Source organism: Polypterus senegalus, chromosome 6 (genome assembly GCF_016835505.1).
Source record: "Polypterus senegalus isolate Bchr_013 chromosome 6, ASM1683550v1, whole genome shotgun sequence".
Classification (NCBI taxonomy): Eukaryota; Metazoa; Chordata; class Cladistia; order Polypteriformes; family Polypteridae; genus Polypterus; species Polypterus senegalus.
The window spans coordinates 55,270,209-55,290,976 of NC_053159.1; the positions used below are offsets into that span (position 1 = coordinate 55,270,209).

General features: G+C 38.1%; 1 protein-coding gene across 2 annotated transcripts in view; it reads left to right on the plus strand.

The window, feature by feature from the left end:
* The first annotated feature begins 19,919 nt into the window (after positions 1-19,919).
* The window catches only part of nadka (NAD kinase a), a 213,157-nt gene continuing 212,308 nt past the window's right edge, over positions 19,920-20,768 (plus strand). Inside the window, exon 1 of one of the 2 annotated variants that reach the window (XM_039756026.1) lies at positions 19,920-19,962. The gene's annotated coding sequence lies outside the window, so the exon portion shown is untranslated. Of the gene's footprint in view, positions 19,963-19,984; positions 20,524-20,768 lie in introns of those variants that run through there. The other variant, XM_039756025.1, reaches the window with a different exon arrangement.

Sequence of the window (20,768 nt, forward strand, 5' to 3'; positions counted from 1 at the left end):
GAGTGTCAGGGGCGAAGGACTGTGAAACAAAGCTTGATTGGCACTACTGTGTTTTTATGTACAACACCCTTGTAAATAAACTTGCAACTTTCACCTGTCAATTTTGGTCTGTGTCTCTTCTCTCCTCTGATCCCATTCAGCCCATGAACTATCAGATGTCCAGCATGTATGCTGGGACCACTTTCCCACTACATGGGATGTCACAGTTCTGTGTCCTCCTTGAAGTTTGCATGTTCCCCCCGTGTCTGTGTGGTTTTCCTCCGGGTACTCCGGTTTCCTACCACTGTTCCAAAGACATGTAGGTTAGGTGAATTGGCTATGCCAAATTAGCACCAGTGTGTGTGTCCTATGAAGTACTAGTGCCCTGTCCAGGGTTTGTTCCTGCCTTGCACCATATGCTGTCTGGGATAGGCCTCAGCATCACATACAACCCATGTTTGGATTAAGCAGGTTAGAAAATGACATGACTACATTAAGAAGTGCTGCTGGAATTTGTGCCACTTCAGAAACACACAAAGGAATAAATATATTTATTGATTTGATAAATGCCCATTTATTCTTATGGATAGAGCCATGGTTGGCAATAATCAGGGACCTGAAAGTCCAAGCTTACATTCAGATAATTGAAGTCCTGAGTTTGTCAGTGAAGAATGCAAGGGAAATTTGAAAGTTGACATCAGTCAGACATTCAGGTGATGTTCAGATGCACTCCTGCTCTGGTTCCTTAAGAGACAGCAGTCAAAAGTTTCACAACAGAAACCATTTGCTTCCGTCTTGCAAAATGCAGAACAACTTCTAGTCCCAACCTCAATGATTTGACAGTTTGGATGCAGTGTGTGGGTGGCCAGTTGGACAGAGCTACTCTAATTTATCCAGCCATCCATTTTCTAACCCGTCGAATCCGAATACAGGGTCACGGGGGTCTGCCGGAGCCAATCCCAGCCAACACAGGGCACAAGGCAGGAACCAATCCTGGGCAGGGTGCCAACCCACCGCAGTACTCTAATTTATTACTTTCTAATTTAAGACATTCTATGTTCCGTGCTTTCTTTTGGAGTTAAACTAGTCCTTCCTTTTTCCTTGAGGATTATGAGGACTATGGAATAACTTCCTTTACAACCAGTATTTGTTTTGTCAAACTAACAGTCTCCTAAAGGCAGTGTTGAATTAGATTTAACTGTTCACAGAGCTATTTTTGCATCTCTAAATGGATAGGTCTGGTTGTGGAGCATGCACTGGTACAGTGCATTTCAGCACCCACCACACAATGAAACAGCTCAGGATCCCGGTTAGCAACACCCCCCCAAGCAGACTCATAATTCTGTTCCACCCTCCAGAAATGACCATCTATCTGCCGCAGCCAGGTGTTACGTGGGCATCCCCTTGGCCTATGTCCAGCCGCTTGGGTCTTCAACAGTGAGTATCCCGCAAGCCGGAATCAAGCCATAGGGCCATAGTGCCATAACTGACGCCCCCTCACAATGCAGGTAATGTGCCTCATTCGGGACTCCATGAACAACTGCTCATTCAACACAAAGTCAAACAAATAGTATCCAAGGATTTTCCGAAGAGCCACATTACCAAAGGAGTCCAGTCTTCATCTCAGGTCACCGGATAGCATCAATTTCTCTCAACCATAAACCAAGACAGAAAGTACTAGGACTTCATTCTTTTGCATAGATATCAGGAGCGCCATACACCCCTCTCCAGTGACCTCATGACCCCCCATGCTCTCCCAATCTGTCTACTGACTTCATAGGATGAATCACCAGAAACATGAATGTCGCTGCCGAGGTAAGTAAACCTCTCGACAAGGTCGACACTCTCTCCGCAGACAAACACACTGCTGATGGCTGTACCCAAGATGTCATTAAAAGCCTGGATCTTGGTTTTTATCTAGGACACTTGCCAGCCCAGACACTCCTTGTTCAGTCTGTCGAGAGCCCTGATCTGACCCTCCATTGACTCTGCGAAGATCACAGCATCATCTGCAAAGTCAACAGATGCCCCAGAGCCACTGGACCCCACAATCTTGCCCAACACCCATCCATGCAAGCACTGAACAGAGTAGAAGCAAGAACACACCCTTGACAAGCCTCAGAATCAACTGGGAAAAATGCAGAAGTTCTGCATCCATTTTGCACAGCATTCACATAGTGTACAGGCCAGCCATGATATCCAGCAACTCTGAGGGGATTCCACAAAGTCTCAGGATATCCCACAAGGCAGCTCGATCAACTGAGTCAAATGGTTTATGAACATTGACAAAGGCTGGAAATAAACTGCTGATATTCACGTTTGCACTCCATGACAACCCTCAGTGCCAGGATGCGGTTGATGGTAGATTTCTTAGGTCTAAAACCAGACTGCTTCAGTCTCTGATCACAAATTGTAGAAAAGAATACTCTTAAAGTTGATGGTTTGCATATATTCAAAGACAATCATAAGCATATATGAAAATAAGTATTACAGATATATCCTAATGCATGCTAGTACAGAAGGGTTAAACCATAAAAAGCCCTTGACTACATATTTTGTTATTTTTCTCTTTGCAGCTGCAAACCACCAATATCTTGCAGCTAAGCTTAAAAAATTTTAGTCAGGGACACTGTGTACTTTGAGAGGGTTAAGCAGACCATTGTTTTAGAAATGCGGCTGCTTAAAACTTCAGCCTTTAGAGATGCTTAGACATCAAGTAACTTTCATTTGGACAACACAGTAGCTCATATATGGGTCCTTTCTCATTTCATTTGAATTGAGACAATGTATGCCCCATGCAATAAATGATTCTTGGTCCTGCTGACTTCCTGAGACTCTGTGTGCCTTCTCGAGAGTGCCTTCTTTGAGCAGCATGTTTTTGCCACAACATAAAACTTGGTGACCAACCGACATGATTAGAGAAGAGACAGAGTGCTGATCCGAAGGCTGGGATGAGGGTCTGGGAACACACGCAGACGGTGGCCACCATACAGAGGCTAAACAATACTTTTTCGCTGTGAAAATGTTTGAGTTGGTTGCACGAAGACCTTGCCCCTCCAACAGAGAAGTGGAAAAAGGCCTCCCTAAAAATGAACAGTATTGCACGGAGGAGAGGACAGGTACGCAGAATATAAAGCAGAAAAGCTGGCTGTGCTGTGCTGATTTACACTGTTTGCTGTGAGATCACATGATTGACTGAGTGTGCGTGTGTATGTTAAAAAGCTCGAGCTGCATCCACTGAGACGGAGACTTTTAACATGAGATTATTTCGAGTCATGCCCTACAGACAACTATTTTCAAACAAGACCACGGTCACCTAACCTCAGTCATGTGAATGCTTTTGGCAGGCACACTTCCTGCGGTCTCAGCTCTTATAAATTTTATCAGGACAATAATTTTATATGTTCTAGATAACACGTCAATGACAAAGCGAAGAAGATAGAGCATGGACAAACATTCAAAAAAGTCATTTTATTTATTAGAGAGAAAGAAATGATATTCCCTCACTGGCAGTTATACATTGCATTCTCATGATGTAGGTCCAAACACAGATTCAAAATTCAATGAGATCTTGAACAAAAGTTAATTCCAAATATTGTTTTTACTAAAGTTTTAAAGTAAAAGTGAAAATAATGCATATGTAACAATTCCCATGAAAATAACAATCTCTTAAAATTGTATATCTGGTTAACTTAACCCGGGGGTGGGCAAGTGAAGTGAGCAGGGGGCAGAGCCCCCAAGTGCACATAAACTAAAAACGTTTAGATGGCAGCTTATGAAGTGGTAATAGATGGGTTCCAAGATAATTATTGTTGATCTAAAGAATTAATTTAAGGGACTTTGAGTAGGAAGTATTTTATACCATTTATCTTGCTAATCTTAGATATACAGTAGTCAAATATAAATTTCTGCATAAAAGGAAAAATGTTCTTAAGACTTTACATATTTGAACAATGATGTATAATTAGAAACATGGGAAAGGAGATGTGGAGCCTGACTGTTTTAGTTATATTTTGACCTCATGTCTAAAAATAATTAAGAATTTATCCGTCCAGACTGTGGATTTCTTTCTGCTTGGAGTTCTGCTTGCTACGCTAACTGAGAAATGTTCTCTGGAGGACACTGGTATATATTGCCATTTATTTAGGGGAAGGGTACAGTGAACACTGGGGCAAATTTGTATTTAGAGTAATTGGCTGAAATGTTCTTGTTCTTTACAGGAACCTCCACAGAACATGGATCTTTAACTAATAACCCCCATAACAATCTACCTTCTCTTTCGGCGCATGTGATGATGTCACTTCTGGTCCCAACGTTGTCACTTTTGGTTCCAACCCATATGATAGTATAACTTCCAGTCCGGATGACACCACTTTTGGTCCCAATGACGCCACTTCCTGTCTTGGCTTTTAAATCTGCCACCTTTAACAGTATAAAATCAGTTCTATTTTGAACAAGTATCAATAAGGGGGAAGGGGTGTTATAGTAAATTTTAATTTTTGAAGCCATTTTCAGTTATGTGCCAATATTATGAATATTATTACAGGACCAATACCGATAATTTGAATATTATGTCAACAATATTATGAGACCAGTTTTTGCAATTATTTATTATTGAGTACTTTTCCCTTGGTATATATTAAGATTGACTTTATTTTTATAATTAACTAGCAAAATACCTGCGCTTCGCAACGGAGAGATAGTGTGTTAAAGAAGTAATGAAAAAGAAAAGGAAACATTTTGAAAATAACGTAACATGATTGTCAATGTAATTGTTTTGTCACTGTTGTGAGTGATGAGTGTTGCTGTCATATATATATATGTGTGTATATACACACACACACATATAAACATATATATATATATACATATCCATACATATATACATATACACATATAGACATATATATATACACACACATATATACATAAACATATATATATATATATATATATATACATATATACAGTCTTTGTGGTGCGCCTGGCATCTTTTTTTGGCAACAAGTTCGTTTATGTTTGGTGTGAGGTTCTGTGTTGTGGAGATTCTCAGGATGGACTGCAGGTGCTCATCAGTGAGGCGACTCCTGTGTGCTGTTTTGTTAGTCTTCATGACTGAGAAGAGCTTCTCACACAGATATGTGCTACCAAACATGCACAAGGTTCGAGCCGCATGAAGATGGAGCTGGAGCATTTCTGCAGTAATGGAGTTAATAAGCTGTGCGGGCCCTCCAGTATCGTACTTTGCCTTTAGTGTGCCATTACACTGCAGCTCAATCACCTCCATCTGAATCTGCACAGGTGCAGTTTCCACATCGACGGCAAATGGGTTGCGAAACAACTGAAAATTCTTTTTTTGTTCTTCAAAGTCACCAAAGCGCCGTGCGAACTCAGTGCGCAGTGCGCTCAGTTTATCAGCAAAGTGCGTATTTGGGAACACCGTTGTGCCGACTTGGTTCAACATTACTTGGCAACAGGGAAAGTGGGTCAAGTTGCACTTGTGCATTTGTGTCTCCTAAAAAAGTAGCTTCACTTAAAATCACTTTGTGATTTTGTACGGGTAAAAACGTCTGCTGAAGTGTCAGATTCTTCTTTAACTCTTCTGCTTTCTGTATCTTGTGCATTGCATTCAGGTCTTTCAGGTTATCTTGATGTTTTGTCTCATAGTGCCGTCTTAGATTAAATTCTGTAATTACAGCCACATTAGCTCCACAAATGAGACACATGGGTTTACCGACAATGTCAGTAAACATATACTCAGCCTCCCATCGGTTTTTAAAGGCTTTGCCTTTTATTATTATAGATTACTTGTTATGAAAGACATGTTTTCAATTGAGTAGAATTTGCAACAGCAGCCAAACTGGAAACAGCTATAAAGGAAAGCTTTCATTTAAGGATTTATTTTTTAATACGAGCTTATAATAGTCAAGTTTGAGAGGAAAGCTGAACATTGTGCTTATCAATTTCAAACTTTATTTTGACTACTGAAAGCAAATTGACTAAGAGACAAGACACAGACACAGACTGGATAGAAATCATCGTTTGCTTTATAGCTAGCAATACTCTAATAAGGGGTACCCCAACAAGTCAGATTTGGCACCTTATGAGATTTTATTTCTGGGATCCATAAGTAGCTACCAATGAAGAGTTGTGAAGAAAACATATACGAATATATATTTTTAGATAAGTGTTTTATAAGCCCATTGATACTTAGTAAATGTCTATTTGGGATTACGTAAAGGGACTTTCATCACAGAGGCATTCTAGCATTACTAGTTAAGGCCAGTCCAGTTTAAGTATTCTTGGTCACTGATTGTAATATTATAATGATAACATGGAGGTTAACATTTAGGGATATTTATTACTGGAGCAGAATAATAGTAAACTTATGGGATGGTATATATAACTAGTACTTTGAGAGTAAGGGACACTTACTGTAGGTCAGACCATCCACAACCTTTAGAATAGGATGATACAATTTAGACTGACATGCTGATGGCGATACAGGACAAATGATTAATATTATGGCTTACTGAACATGAATGTTATAAAAGATAGCGAAATGAAGTACTGTAATCATTTGTTTCATAGGAGATGGAATGTTTTATACACATATTGGTGAATGTGCAGTTTATGAATTGAAAAGCCCAGATGCAACCTTAAAATCTCAGCTGATGACAGAAGATTTTAACCTTAATGAGAAGCTTGGGTATAACCCTTGCAATTTGAATGTGACCTCAGAGAAAAGCCAGTGACTTGCATTTCAGATAATAGTGCTGATATCTTTTGAAGAGAGGATTGACACTTACTGTCAACAAAATAACTGTTTGCGTTAATGCGATAGAGGTAGTTCAAGTTTAAGACCACGGCTGGGTGTAAATTTGGGCGACTTTATGAATAAAAGCATCAGGATGCAAGCATGGTGATGTGTACAAGGACTTTATCTCTGAACATTACTGTGTACATCAGTGGCAACAGAAAACTGAAAACGTTTCAGTTTTTAAGATAAATATTTGTGTTGCTACCAACAGTATTATTAAAAAGTCTGAATGTATATGAACACACAAACCTGGATATATTCAATAGTTACTTTAGAGAGAGGGAAACTGTGACATTTATTGAATAAATGATTCCAATGTTATTTCACCATATTTAGGAATTGGGTAGTTAAAGGACAATTCTGACATTATGTATTTAGTGTTAAGTAATCTTAGAACCAAAAGGTAAGATCAGTAACACTTAGGATTGGCTTCATTTGAACTTAGGAACATGGGAAGCTATGTTTGCTGAAGCAGAAATTACAGTGGGATGCAAAGGTTTGGGCAACCTTGTTAATAGTCATTATTTTCCTGTATAAATCGTTGGTTGTTATGATAAAAAATGTCAGTTAAATATATCATATAGGAGACACACACAGTGATATTTGAGAAGTGAAATGAAGTTCATTGGATTTACAGAAAGTGTGCAATAATTGTTCAAACAAAATCAGGCAGGTGCTTACAACTTCAGTCTTGAGAGATGCTGAGACGTCAAGTAACTGTCATTTGAATAACATGGTATCTCATATAATGAATACGTTTTGGACACCTGCACAGGGTATAAAGTAATGATGGCAGTTTCGGTCAAATGATGGACATTAGGTAATAGTGGATTTGAACATTAGGTCATGATGGGAAGAACTAGAAGGAGGAGAGTATTTTGCATAAGTGATAAGAATTGTGATATATTTAGAATATATAGAATTTGCTAATTGTTCATTTCATTTAAATTGAGACTGTGTATGCATTATGCCTTCTTGAGAGTGCCTTCTTTGAGCAGCATAATTTTTCCAAAATAGGATCCTATTGAGGATGATCCTAGCCAGGACCTTACCTAAGAGCAGTGTTATCACCCTGTAGCTGCCACAATCCAAATCCAAATAGATGTGCAGTTGCTTAATTTCCAGGAATGCTCTTACGACCTTAAGGTGGCTAATTTGTCTTAAATTATGTTATTAGAACATTAGAGTAATTTAGATGAGAACAGGCCATTCAGCCCATAAAAGCTTAACTTAATAGTTTTAATCTTTGCATCTGCACTCTTGCAAAAAACTGAGAACTGCAATATATTATGTTCACTTGACTCATGTGTTTCAATCACCTCTACACCCTCAATTCTATCCTGATTATTACAAAATACTACATCTAGACAGGCTTCACTCCATGTTGGTGCTTTAACATATTGTGTTTGTGCATACTGTGCTTGTCTATTTATAGTTCCCACTGTAAGCATTCAAAGTGACAAGAATAAATTTCCAATTACTTAGCCCTGCAATGCAGCATGTTTAACATCTGAATAAAATGTAAAAATGTGTTTCCTGATACATTTTAAAAAATATATTTAATATATATTATTTACTATTATATAAAAAAATAATATATTTCTAATAAAATATTTTAGGTAATCATATACTATAAGATATATTTTAGAAAATATATTACACTATATTTTAACATATTGTAAATAACATTTATAAAATAATGCACAATATATTTTAGAGTATACTGTATATTTCATTTAAAATTTGTAATTGCATTTTACCTGTAATTCTATTACAGTGCTATAACCACACACATATTAAAGAGTGGTATATAACTTCTGGCAGGTTATTATAGAAGAAAATGGTATAAAAAGAAATCAAGGAAAATATTTATTTTTGCATTAGTCTTCTAAATGTTCTCAAAGCTCCAGGTGAGACAGGCCAATTACTGTGTGCAGGTTTTAAATTGTGTCTGTGTATGTATGTATACATGTGTCTTTCTCAACTCTGTGGTGTCATCCTACATTCCCATGTGAAAGTTAACAGGTAAATTTAAATTTGCCTGCCATGACTGACTGTAGGTGAGCAGAAGTGTGCCTTGTGATGGACGGACACCTTATTCATTATTAGTTTCTGTTTTGCTTCAAAACTGCCAGTAGCATCCAGCTCCCATGCCTCAAAAACTGGATGATAGAGTTCAAAAAATGGAGGAATTAATGAATTCATTCCATAACTGCAAATGAACTGCAACTAATTTATTAATAACATTTTCTAAATTTCTTCATATTTTAGAACCAGACCAGTGCTGTAATTCATTGTCACTAATTAGATGTTTTTTAATTTTTGTGATACTGTATTCCCTGTTACAAACTCCACCCAAAACACCTTTTAATAAAAAACAATTAAGTTAAAAAGTGAAAGGTATATGATATAAGATTGTTCTAGGAGTTGTAAAAGATGAGTCAAAAGAAAGGTCAGGTCAGGTTGGGGAGCATGCACTGGTACAGCATGTTGCCGCACCCACCATATGATGAAACAGCTTGGGATCCCGGTTGCCAAACCCCCAGCCATACACACGTTCCAGTCCCACTCTCTGGAAATGACCATCTATCTGCTTCAGCCAGATGTTAAGCGGGTGCCCCTTGGCCTGGTCCAGCCACTTGGGTCATCAACAATGTGGATGCTGTGAGTTGGATCACCCAAGTCAAACCAGCATTCCCCAAAGATTCTCTGAAGAGACACAGTACTGAAAAAGTCCAGTCTTCGTCTTAGGTCACTGGATAGCACCCATGTCTTGCAACCATATAGCAAAACAGGAAGCACCAGAACTCTAAAGACTTGGATCTTTGTAATTTTGGAAAGAAATCGGGAGGGCCACACACACCTTTGCAGCGACCTCAATCTGTCTACTGATTTCTTTGGAAAAGTCACCAGAGACATGAATGTTGTTGCCAAGGCAAGTAAACCTCTCAATGCGGTCAACATTCTTTCTGCAAAAAGGCACACTGTGATGGGTATGCCTAAGAGGTCATTCAAGGCCTTTATCTTGTTTTTATCCAGGACACTCGCAAGCCCAGATACTCAGACTTTTCACTCAGTTACTCAAGAGCTCTGATGATAGCCTCCATTGACTGTGTGAAGATCACAGCATTATCGGCTAAGTCAAGATCAGCTTATCTTTCTTCACCAACAGATGCCCCATAGACTCTGCCTAACATCCAGTCCATGCAAGCAATGAACAAGGTAGGAGCAAGAACACAACTCTAATGAAGCCGAAAATCAATTGGGAGAAACACAGAGGTTCTGCTTCCACTCTGCACAGCACTCACAGTATCATTGTACATGCAGGCCATGACATCCAACAACTTCGGGGGGATCCTGTAAAGTCTCAGGGTATCCCACAGGGCAGCTTGATCAACTGAGTGAAATGCTTTACAGAAATTTTTGAAGGTTGTAAAGAAACTCTGGTAATATTTGTGTTTGCACTAGATGAGAACCCTCAGTGCCAGGATGTGGTTGATGGCAGACTTCTTAACAGTAAAACCAGACTACTATTGAGGATGACCCTAGCAAAGAACTTGCCCAGCACTGAGAGCAATGTAGTTGCTACCATTGTAGTTGCCGCAATCCAAGACAATCACCCTTCCCTTTCTAGATAGTGATGACAAGTCCTATTTTCGAGTCAGGTGGGATGACACCCATCTCTTAAATGGAAGCAATGATTGCTTGCAATGAATGTCAGGATGACAGCCTTACCCCCAGCTTGGAGAGATTCACCCCAGATACCACAGATCTCTGCAGTCTTCCCTACCCTTAGCTTGTTCAACACCTGTGCAATCTTTGTGAGCCTGGGTGGATGACAGCTAATTGGTGGATCAGACTCAAGAACCGTGAACATGGAGATGTCCAATGTCCTAAGCAGAGGATCAGCTTTAAACTGCTGCTCAAAGGAGCCAGCCCAGTGGTTCACAACTGCAGCGTCATCTATCCTGACTGCGACTCTCCAAGGAACAGATTCGGATATGCGGAATGCTTTGATTCCTCTGTAAGCAGGACGTGGGTCATTAGACCATAGATGGTGTGTCACTTGCTCACAGATTCCTCTAACAAATGCCTAACTTATGTTCCCTCAGAGCCTTTGCAGCTATCATTCTCAGTACAGACTAGAGTTGCCATCAAGCTGCGCACTGCGACTCCTCTCAATAATATCCAGGGTGCCCTGCAAAATAAAATACCTCCTTCTGTGAACACCAGCAACACCTACATAACATAAGAAAGGATGATCTATTTTGTAAAATAGCTTATGCCTATTGACTAAACTTGCAGAGAAGTGTGTGTTGCAGTATTCTTCTAGTTTAGCAAAAGTAAGTGGTAAGCTAATAGTGTAACTGTGTAAGTACAATATGTCACTCAGTTATGGAGTTCATTGTAGGATATTCAAAGGGCAGGGTAGGATATTCTAAGAAAGTTTAAGCTAAAGGTAAAGTCAAAATGGGTCACCAAAGGAAGTAGTTTTCATCTGAGAAAACTATCCTGGGTAAACTATAGAAAGTCTGAGTTTTGAGAGTAGAAATGGTGTACAGTTTTGAATTGTATTAACCCATATTTAATTCTTTCAATGTTCACTTCAAGATGTAGAATATGGAGAATATAAATTAAGTTAATGAATTATTATTAAGTAAGTGACAATGATTTGCATTTTGATTTTATAAAATGTTTTCTATGTGATTATAACTTCTATCCAAGATACGCTACTGGTCAAGATTGATTAAAAACACAATACATCTTGTGTCTAGTAACAATGAAAATATCAACTGAAAACTGCTTCTGACAGCTCATATTGCACACACCTCAGTTCCTATTAATTCTTAATCCTACAGCCAGTCTCTGTGGTAACATGATAAACTATGCAGGAACAAAGAACATTTCTACAAACTTACGCAAGACTGGGCTTTCCGAGACATGAAGTAACTTATTTTCTGTCACAGAATTACAGAAGTTAAAAAAGAGTTTTGCAATACAGCCATAATGGCATTTTAACAGTTGCATACAAATGTTAGAATTCTTTTCAGTACCATGCAATCCCATTATGAATTCTGCTTATCGATTCACCTGTGTCTCCCTCCATGACTTAACCCACCTATCGAATTTAGTGTTGTGGAGAAATGGTGCCTATGTCAAGCTAAATAATGTCAAGAAATAACAATAATTGTCATAACTACAAATGTTGATCTTGCCTTGTCAAAAATATCAGCACAAATATGGTAAATGATGAACCCATGTAGAACTATTGTATGTGGTCCCCACCAGGATATATGAGGCAGTCTTAAAATTAATTAATAAAATTTGCACTTTAATATATATCTTTTTTAACAATAGTGTCAAAATGTTTTTATATGCAGATTGAACTGACATAGATCAGCAATAAAACTTGAATATATTAGTGAATCACCTCTCGCAATTAACTGCTTCATATAGTTCACATGAATTCTTGATTTCTGCTTTGGACAAAATGCAAGGTTGGTGTTAATTTGCTGCTCAAAATGCACAAAGAGCAACTAAGGATGTGTTTATCACATTACTGTAAATGCAATGTGGTCCAAGAAAATTGCCATTTCTGACTGACCTGGGGCCTCAAGCATAATGCCATGCGTAGAATTCACACTATAACAAGGCGTAAGCACAAAAGCGGAAATGTTCGTATGCACAAAAAAATCCAGATACATAAATCTGTACGAACACCAACTTCCACGTTCTTCTGCTACATAAATCCCGGTCAGCGTGAATGCATATGCACGTGCCTGCTGTCCCACCCCAACTCCTCCCAGAATTACACCTCTTTGGATATTCAAATCAATATAAATAGCCCTTAAGCTCAGCCTTCTGTGAAAAGACAATGGCAAAAGCAAGGGGGAAAATAGAAGAATTTCAGCGAATACCAAGTCGAGGCAAGGAAAAATGTACTATTTGTTGGTTTAAACAGTGGTATAAACAACAAAAGGAAGTTAATTGAGTGACATAGAGTGTCGGAGAAACTCGAAAGCTGAAGTTCACAAAGTCGCACAGTGCCCAAAATAAAAAAGAAGTTGTGACATATCAAAGTCGCCGTGAAAAGGTGAGTCATAGCCCACTGTCTGAGTGTCATATGAAAGCTCATTAGGGTACAGAGAAAAAAAATAGGCACACAGTGGGAAAAAAGCACAAAATATCAGCTTTAATCTTGAAATTTCCACTTTAATCGCATAGTTTATTTTGTCAATTAGTAGGAATCATAAACTTCATCTTAAAATCTTTTAATTTACTAGTTTCTCAAATACTATCGTAACTAAAGTAGCACGTTAAATGCTTTGTTTTGTATTTGATCTTCTATGTGCTCTATGTGTGTGAATCACTACGTGCTTCCAGGCTTTCTCTTCCTCCGACAGGACACAGAATCCATTACATTCATAATATTATAGCTCTCTGAATAATTAAAATACTGAGATGTATATGTGATATCATTTTCATGATAATAGGAGTTAAAGCATGTTATTAAACATGGGACATGGTGGCACAGTGATTGTTCATGTCTCACGCAAGATGCTTGCTGCACCGTGCGTGACCTTCGATGAAATACTTTATTGTAGCAGTACTGTCTCTTTCAAACGTACTAACCCCCAATTCCTGTCCTTACTTTTCTTTCTCCAAATACCCAATCGCCACACAATCAGCTCTGTAATAGATGTTAAGCGATCTGTAAGCTTAGAATGCTGATTCTTCAAAAGTTGTAAGGAACATTGAAATATCTTCGTAGTACATGTTTAATTATTCTATCCATCTATACATCTAGTGTCGCGCCAGTCCCAGTAAGAATACAATGTGAGGCCGGAACAATCCGTGAATGGAGCGCCAGATCCTTGCTAGCGCAGCAACACCGTGCCCTCACATGTTTAATTATTAACAATATAGATCATTTAAATGAAGTTAAAGTTTTATCTGTATAATATGATAAGCATATTTTGCTGCATTTCATCTTAAAAATGATATCGTCATTATATGTAAATACGCACTTTATAAAGTGGCTCTGGTTGTGCAATATTATAACTGTAGTGCAAATTTACAGTGAGGTGATTGTACTAATATGTACAAATATTTCTACAAGGAGCACTTGATGGACTGATTGAGTGTGTTTATAGTTCTTGGGATGAAACTCTGAACCATGAGGTCCATACAGGAAAGGCTTTGAAGCGTTTGCTGTGTGAGAGCAGTCCAATAGACAGCGTGGCTGAGGCAGCGTGTGCTTGATGCTATATCCTGATAATTCTCTTTCTGATCAGCTGCTGTAGATCTGTGATTCCCTACTCAGATACAGTGATATAAATACTCCGAGTAGTGCAGTGAGAGTAATATGGAAAAAGATGATCCGCTGTGGAAACCCCTAACGGGAGCAGCTGAAAGAAGAAAAAGAAGGTTCAGTGAGAGTAACAACGATAAAGCAGCTATGGTATTTAGAATACTTTGGCTATTCACTGGACCATTATATTGTTACAGGTTAATTACAATTAGATGCCTTAAACTAATAAACAATATGCAGTTAGTTTCAGTGTACATGTATATGATAAAGCCACGTCAGGAACAGTAGCACTGCTTTGACGCTGGGTGCTGCCAGTTTGCAAAACTGAGCGGAGAACTTGCGTATGCCAGGGTTGGAGCTACCGTGAAAATGTACATGGCTTTACGCCGAGTTTAAGTTTTATACATCGCGATTTGAGCTTGAAAACGTTTGTACGCAACATTTTTGTGCGTACTCACTGTTTATACATGAGCACCCGGTTATTACTCCTCATTTCATTTCATTTTATTTTGGTGAGCCAAGAATCCAATGTTACATTACAACTCATCTAATTAGGTTTACCTTGGTTTCTCCCAGTTATCTCACTTGGAAGTACCACTTCAAAACTGGTAAACTTGTACTTCTCATCTGTTACATAGCATTTGAGTACAGCAGAAGTGTCTTTGCCAATTCAGCCATTTGAGCTTTCCTGTTATATGAATGTTTTTATTCTTGTGCTTTTTGACATGCATTTTTGGATTTCGATTCTTGTCTAATACTTTTGTTCTTGGTTTAAAATCCCAAGTACTGTATATGATTCTCTGTTCATTCTTTTGGTTATCCTTCTGAATCATGGACTTGGTAATAAACAACTTTTTGTTGTTTTTTGTTATACACCTTCTTAAGTTAGTCACTACAGATATGTACTCAAAGTTAAGTTTTCACTGCCAGCCATGACTTTACAGAGAAGTGTAACATAAAGGTGCATAGCTCAGCCTTATGTGAAACAGACAGCTTTATGGGCTTTGCTGAGGACATTCCTTGTTCTGTGAGTGTGTCTAGTCAGTATGTGTCTGACAATAGGCAACAGAGAATCAGTAGAAATGAGGACTGAATCATCCACATGAAGAGAAGACTTAAGTGAAGTTTATCACAGATTTATGCTAAGGTCATTGCTCTTTCTAATTTACATCAATGACATTGGTTTTTAAAAAAATAGCACATTTATTAAATTAGATTAGATTAGAAGTACCCAGTGTTAGTTTGTCATTGAGAGGTTGTGCAGCATTGTTTATAATGACACTCCATTGTGTTTTAATTCTCTCTTTTGCTACCACCTCTATGGGGTCCAGATTGTGTCTAATAACTCAACCTGTCCTTTCAATTAGCTTGTTGATTCAGTGGACCTCTCTTGAAGTGACATTACCAGCACAGCAAACCACAGCATAGAAAATTGCACTGGCCATCACAGAATTGTAGAAGATATGACGGGTGTCACTTCCCACATTAAAAGAATGCAGTCTCCTAACAAAAAATTGCTTGCTCTGCCCTTTTTTATATAGTTCCTCTTTGTTAGGAGACTAGTCCAACCTGTCATTGATGTAGACCCCAAAGTACTTGTAGAATTGGATCACTTCGACATCCACTCCCAGAATTTCTTCAACTGACATGACTTGGTATTATATTTAAAGTCTAAGATGTATAGAATTTAAGAGAAAAGGAGACAGGACTGTTCCTTTGGATGCTCCAGTGTTGCTCTCATCCATATCAGGAACACAGTCCTTGAACCTCACAAACTACGGTCTGTCCAACAGATAGGTTCATCCACTTGCAGAGATATCTAAATGGCATTGAGGGCATTGGAGGAATCGAAAAACATAATCTTCACAGTGCTACCAGCTTTGTCCAGATAAAAATATGCACTGTACAGCAGAAAGATAATTATTCTCCATTTCAATCTTTGTTCAATAGGCAAACTCAAGTAGGTCAAGGTGAACCACAAGAAGACTCATATAGTACTTGACCAGCTTCTCAAAGGTCGTCATGATGATGCCACTGGTCTGTAGTCATAAAGGGACTAATGCAGGATGTTTACCACAGCACTGACACTTTATGGAGCCTTAGGGACTGACTGAACAGGTGACAGAAGATGGCACAAAATTGGTCAGAACAGTCTTTAAGAACTCAAGGACTGATTCTATCTGGTTCCACAGATTTTCCTGTGTGCTTCCATTGTTTCTTTATTTGGTGTCCAGTTATGGATAGCCCATGCTGATGGTCAGAGGTGAACTCATGGCTAGCCATTGCAGTTGAAATTGGTGGTTTAATAGGGATGGTGTGGGGAGACTTGTCATTTGTAGAAGGTGGCGATGGGGGAGGAAAATACAGAAAATTTGCAGATGACAACTGATCTGGAGTAATTTTTGCATGAAAGACTATTTAAAAAGAAATTAGTTCTTCAACACAAACTGATGTGTAGTTATTTGGATGAGATGATGGGGTATTTTAACTTTTTGCTAAAAAGACAAATTTGATGGACTTCTAATTTTGAATTGTTATATTCCTGAGTGCTTTGTGTAGTAAGAAAAGCGTTGTATAAATGTAAAGAATTATTATTATTACTATTTGCTGGTTTGAAATTGCATTAATTACCAGAAACGAATTTGTAGATGCAGGGTACCACATTTTAAAATTAGAATCAGAATCAGAATCACTTTTATTCGACAATACTTAATATACAAGAATTTGAATTGGTAGCTTTCATGCACAGCAGATTCCAATCAAAGTGATGTAAACATGGCATTGATTGATGTATGTTGGTGGTGGAGGGACTGTGAATAACTTGTTCTGTTTTCATTAACATAACATTTTTGAAAGTATACCAAATAGAACAGTATTCAATAATTAGCTATTGAAAAATAGATATTAGAACAAAACAGCTAATAATACCATAAAATCTCTGCCAGTATTACCATTTGAAAGGAGAAGAGCAACTGAAATAAGGTCCCCATCTAGCTTTTAAGATTTATATAACCATAGTATTTCATTAAAATTATATAAAAAAAATAAAAATCTTGGAAAAAAACTGATTTATTGTCTAACAGGAATACGAATGGTAACAGTAATCTTAATGAGGTTGGAGAATAAGCTGTGTAGCCTTCTTCTACATTGAAGAAAAAACATCTCCTCAGGTATGGCAAACCATAACACATGCTCAGTCTTTTGTGTGTTATACCACTAAGTAATCCGCACCAAGCAAACAGTAACCTTGCTTAATACCTTGCTATTGGTGGCCAACATGGTTTTATCTTCTGTCCACAGATCAACTGTAGTTCCGTTTCCCAGGGGTATCAGTAGGATTTGCAGAGATCAGGGTCATACTCCCTTCTGTGACTGTCGCAACATGTAACACACAGATAAATACCTGAAGTGCTGGCTTTTGAATGATTTGCAAATTTCTGTGAAATCTGTTCCTCTTGAGGTTTTGTGTGAGTTGCACGTGTATCTTAAATAAAATGTTAACCATTGATCAGGGTCTATTTTGTATAAGATAGGCAAAAAGATCATGGGCTTGCTGTTTATTTGTGTATCTCTGGGGTTGGGCACTAGATGCCACTGACATTTCCAAACCCACCCTATGTGTTTATCAGTTAGGGCTGCTGCATCTTTCCTGTATAATTATTTAGTTCATACACTGTTTAGCTGTAAGATAATAACGCTTCTTCTTCACAGTAATAATCTGCCAATAATATTATTCAGTCAATGCAGTCTTATTTGTACTTGCATAATTGCTTTCCCCTGCCATGTATTCCTTGTTTTGTACTCTAATAGCAGCAGGAGAAGGGAATTTCTGTGTGAGCTTTTGGTGCACCAGCACTGTGCTCTCCTCGACGTCAGACCCACTTGCATTGGGCATTTGACTGGCTGTCAAATGAGTAACATAGGAAAATATAGAAAATATATAAGTTTAAGCAATTGTGATTTGTAGTTGAAGTCAAACAGAATGGTTCTCCTTTTCAAGACTGATGAGTTTCACAAATTCACCAATGCTTTTAAATAAAAGATTTTGAAATTTCAGATCTTTGCACAGTGTGATCTGTTCAAGATATCTCAATGAAAATTGAAATGTCTCATCAAATTCAAATTTCTTTGAAGATGTGTGCCACATTTCAACAAAAGTGGTCCATAGGGGGTCGAATTGCCTTATGCAGACAGACATACAGAAAGACATACAAGGGCTATCGCAATAGGTGCTTCATGCATGTGCAGTTGTGTAGTGACAGCTAGTGGGAGAGATTCAGCACATGTGTAGCGTGCAATAAAGTGATGAAGTGAATTGATGTTAGCAAAGAGTGACTTTACTCAATTGGGTATTTCTGAACAGCTGTAGATGTAATTAAGGATCATTTATGAGTAGTGGTTTAAGAGCAGGGTTCAGCATGGATAAATTGCAGTGCCTGAAGAACCATGAAATTCTATAGTGGATTGCCTAAATTGGGACAATAATTGTTTTGTCTAATACACCATTTAGTTTTAACTAACAGCTAGTTTATGTCTTATTTAAACAGACTTTTGCAAGATTTTATATTTCTAGGTATGTACCTATCTTTTATATTTTCTTTTTGTTTAAGAAAGACCCTGTCCTATTTTAATAATTTATATTATGTATGGTTTTACCTTCACTTTCATTAATATAGGAACTGCATTTAGCTAAACGTTTTATTTAGATGCTAGACCCCCAAGCACGTTAAATACTGTGCTGTTGGACATCAACTTTGTGATTATGATTAGACATTTATATATTTTAGAATTTTTAAAGGAGGGGGGTTATACTTTTTTCTTGTACTGCACCTCCCTTTTACTACATCAGTTTAAAATTGTTTTAGTACTATGTTTTAATAAAGTTATGAAATACGTTTCCATACTGTTAAACAATTGTAATTTGCTCTTTACAGATTTAAACTTGTTATATATGTTAGTGCTGTAGGAAATGAATTTAAATTCTGCTGTAAGTACAACTAACACGTGAAGTCGCCTTCAACCGCTCCGTAATCATATTGAAAATGTTTTTTTGTAAGGCCGTTATTAAACTGTAGTAGTATCTCTTAAAAAGAGAGAATGTTCCATACCTTTGCAGTGCTAACACCCCTCATAATGAAAACAAAACTGGGCGAAGGCAGATGCGGCAGACTCACACAGTTGCTTTGATGGTGTGACCAAAAGCCGGGCGAAGTGTATTCCTTATGAGCGGTGCGCTGAAAGGGAGAAAGGCGACACTATGCAAACGATGCATGCGTGCTCTATTACGCAAAACAGACGTGTACAATCAGTTTGCTGCGACGGTGCAATGTGATATTTCTAACGAGGCTGTACTGAATATTCAGCTTCAGTGAAATGATAGATGGGTGTGTACATAGACAATACAGATTTTGTTCCCATCAGCGGTAAAGCTTTGGGTTGAACAGTATAAATCTTTGTTTTTTCTTAAAGTGGTTCAAGTTTTCCACTGTCAATTGTATGTAAGTATTTTGATATATGGTCCTACATAAACACTTTATTTCGTTATATCGATCCACTGCTCGGTAGTTCGACGTGCTTTAAAAATGTAGTTGCTGAAAATGTAATGTTATTTGCCTGGATGCAATTCAGATCCACAGTTGACGTCTTGGCTTTTCAAACTGTTTTTACATTTCTTTTTATTTTACCTATCGCATTGAACACGGCCGCTAAAATGCTGAATACGTCCTAATTTGCCTGAACTCCACCCACTCCAATTAAGTAAACGTTAAACACATAGGGAGGCTTCCAGGACCCAGATATAGTACTTGTCCTCCAATCTGAAGAAGTGAAGCCAGAACTAGTCAAATTGCAGGTTTGCAATGATGAGCACATACATATATGCATGTCGTATTTCAAAAACACCATAAACTGAATACAGTACTTTGATTTGAAGCGTTGCAAACTTTAACACATAGTACCGATTAACTTCGTTAATTCTAAGAACTATGATATACAGGCAATGACATTTCAGCACGAGATGGCGCTCAAAACTCGTTTTGGTGATTCGGTGTTGCGCTTCCTAAACTCCAGCGACAGACTGTGCTAAGGCCTTGTCAGCCCATGAGAAGCAGTCTTTCTATTGTCGTTTCCAGGAGTTTAGTTGTCTGTAAACTGATTACTGTTTTGTGGTCATTAGTTTACAATCGTGCTTGATTTTCCTCGTACGTTCCCAGACAAACACAAATAAAACGACAAGGAGCAGATTTATTGAAACGCAAGCTGTCGCAAATACAAACGCGGAAAGCTTAAGACAGTAATGGAGGAACAGCGGTCCAGAAACCGTGAAAGAACCAAATAATCGGTGGTTTCAGACGGTGACTGTTGTCATGAAACAGCATTGAGGCTACCAGGAAGGAACCTGTGGAACCTTCAGGTAAAACCGAAAGCACCTCGCCGCCGATTGTATGTGTGCCCTATCCGTTCTAATTTATGAAATTTCCTGTTGGTTGTACAGTTAAAGGAAGTTGCGTAACATTTTTTTTTTTTAAAGAAGTGTGACTCTCCGCGAACCTCAGCTACTTTGTGACCCGGTCATTGTTAATATGGTGTGTTCGCGTTCTTTCATTGGGATTCGGACAAAATTCCAATATTATCGAAACACGTAAATGTCTATCTTGG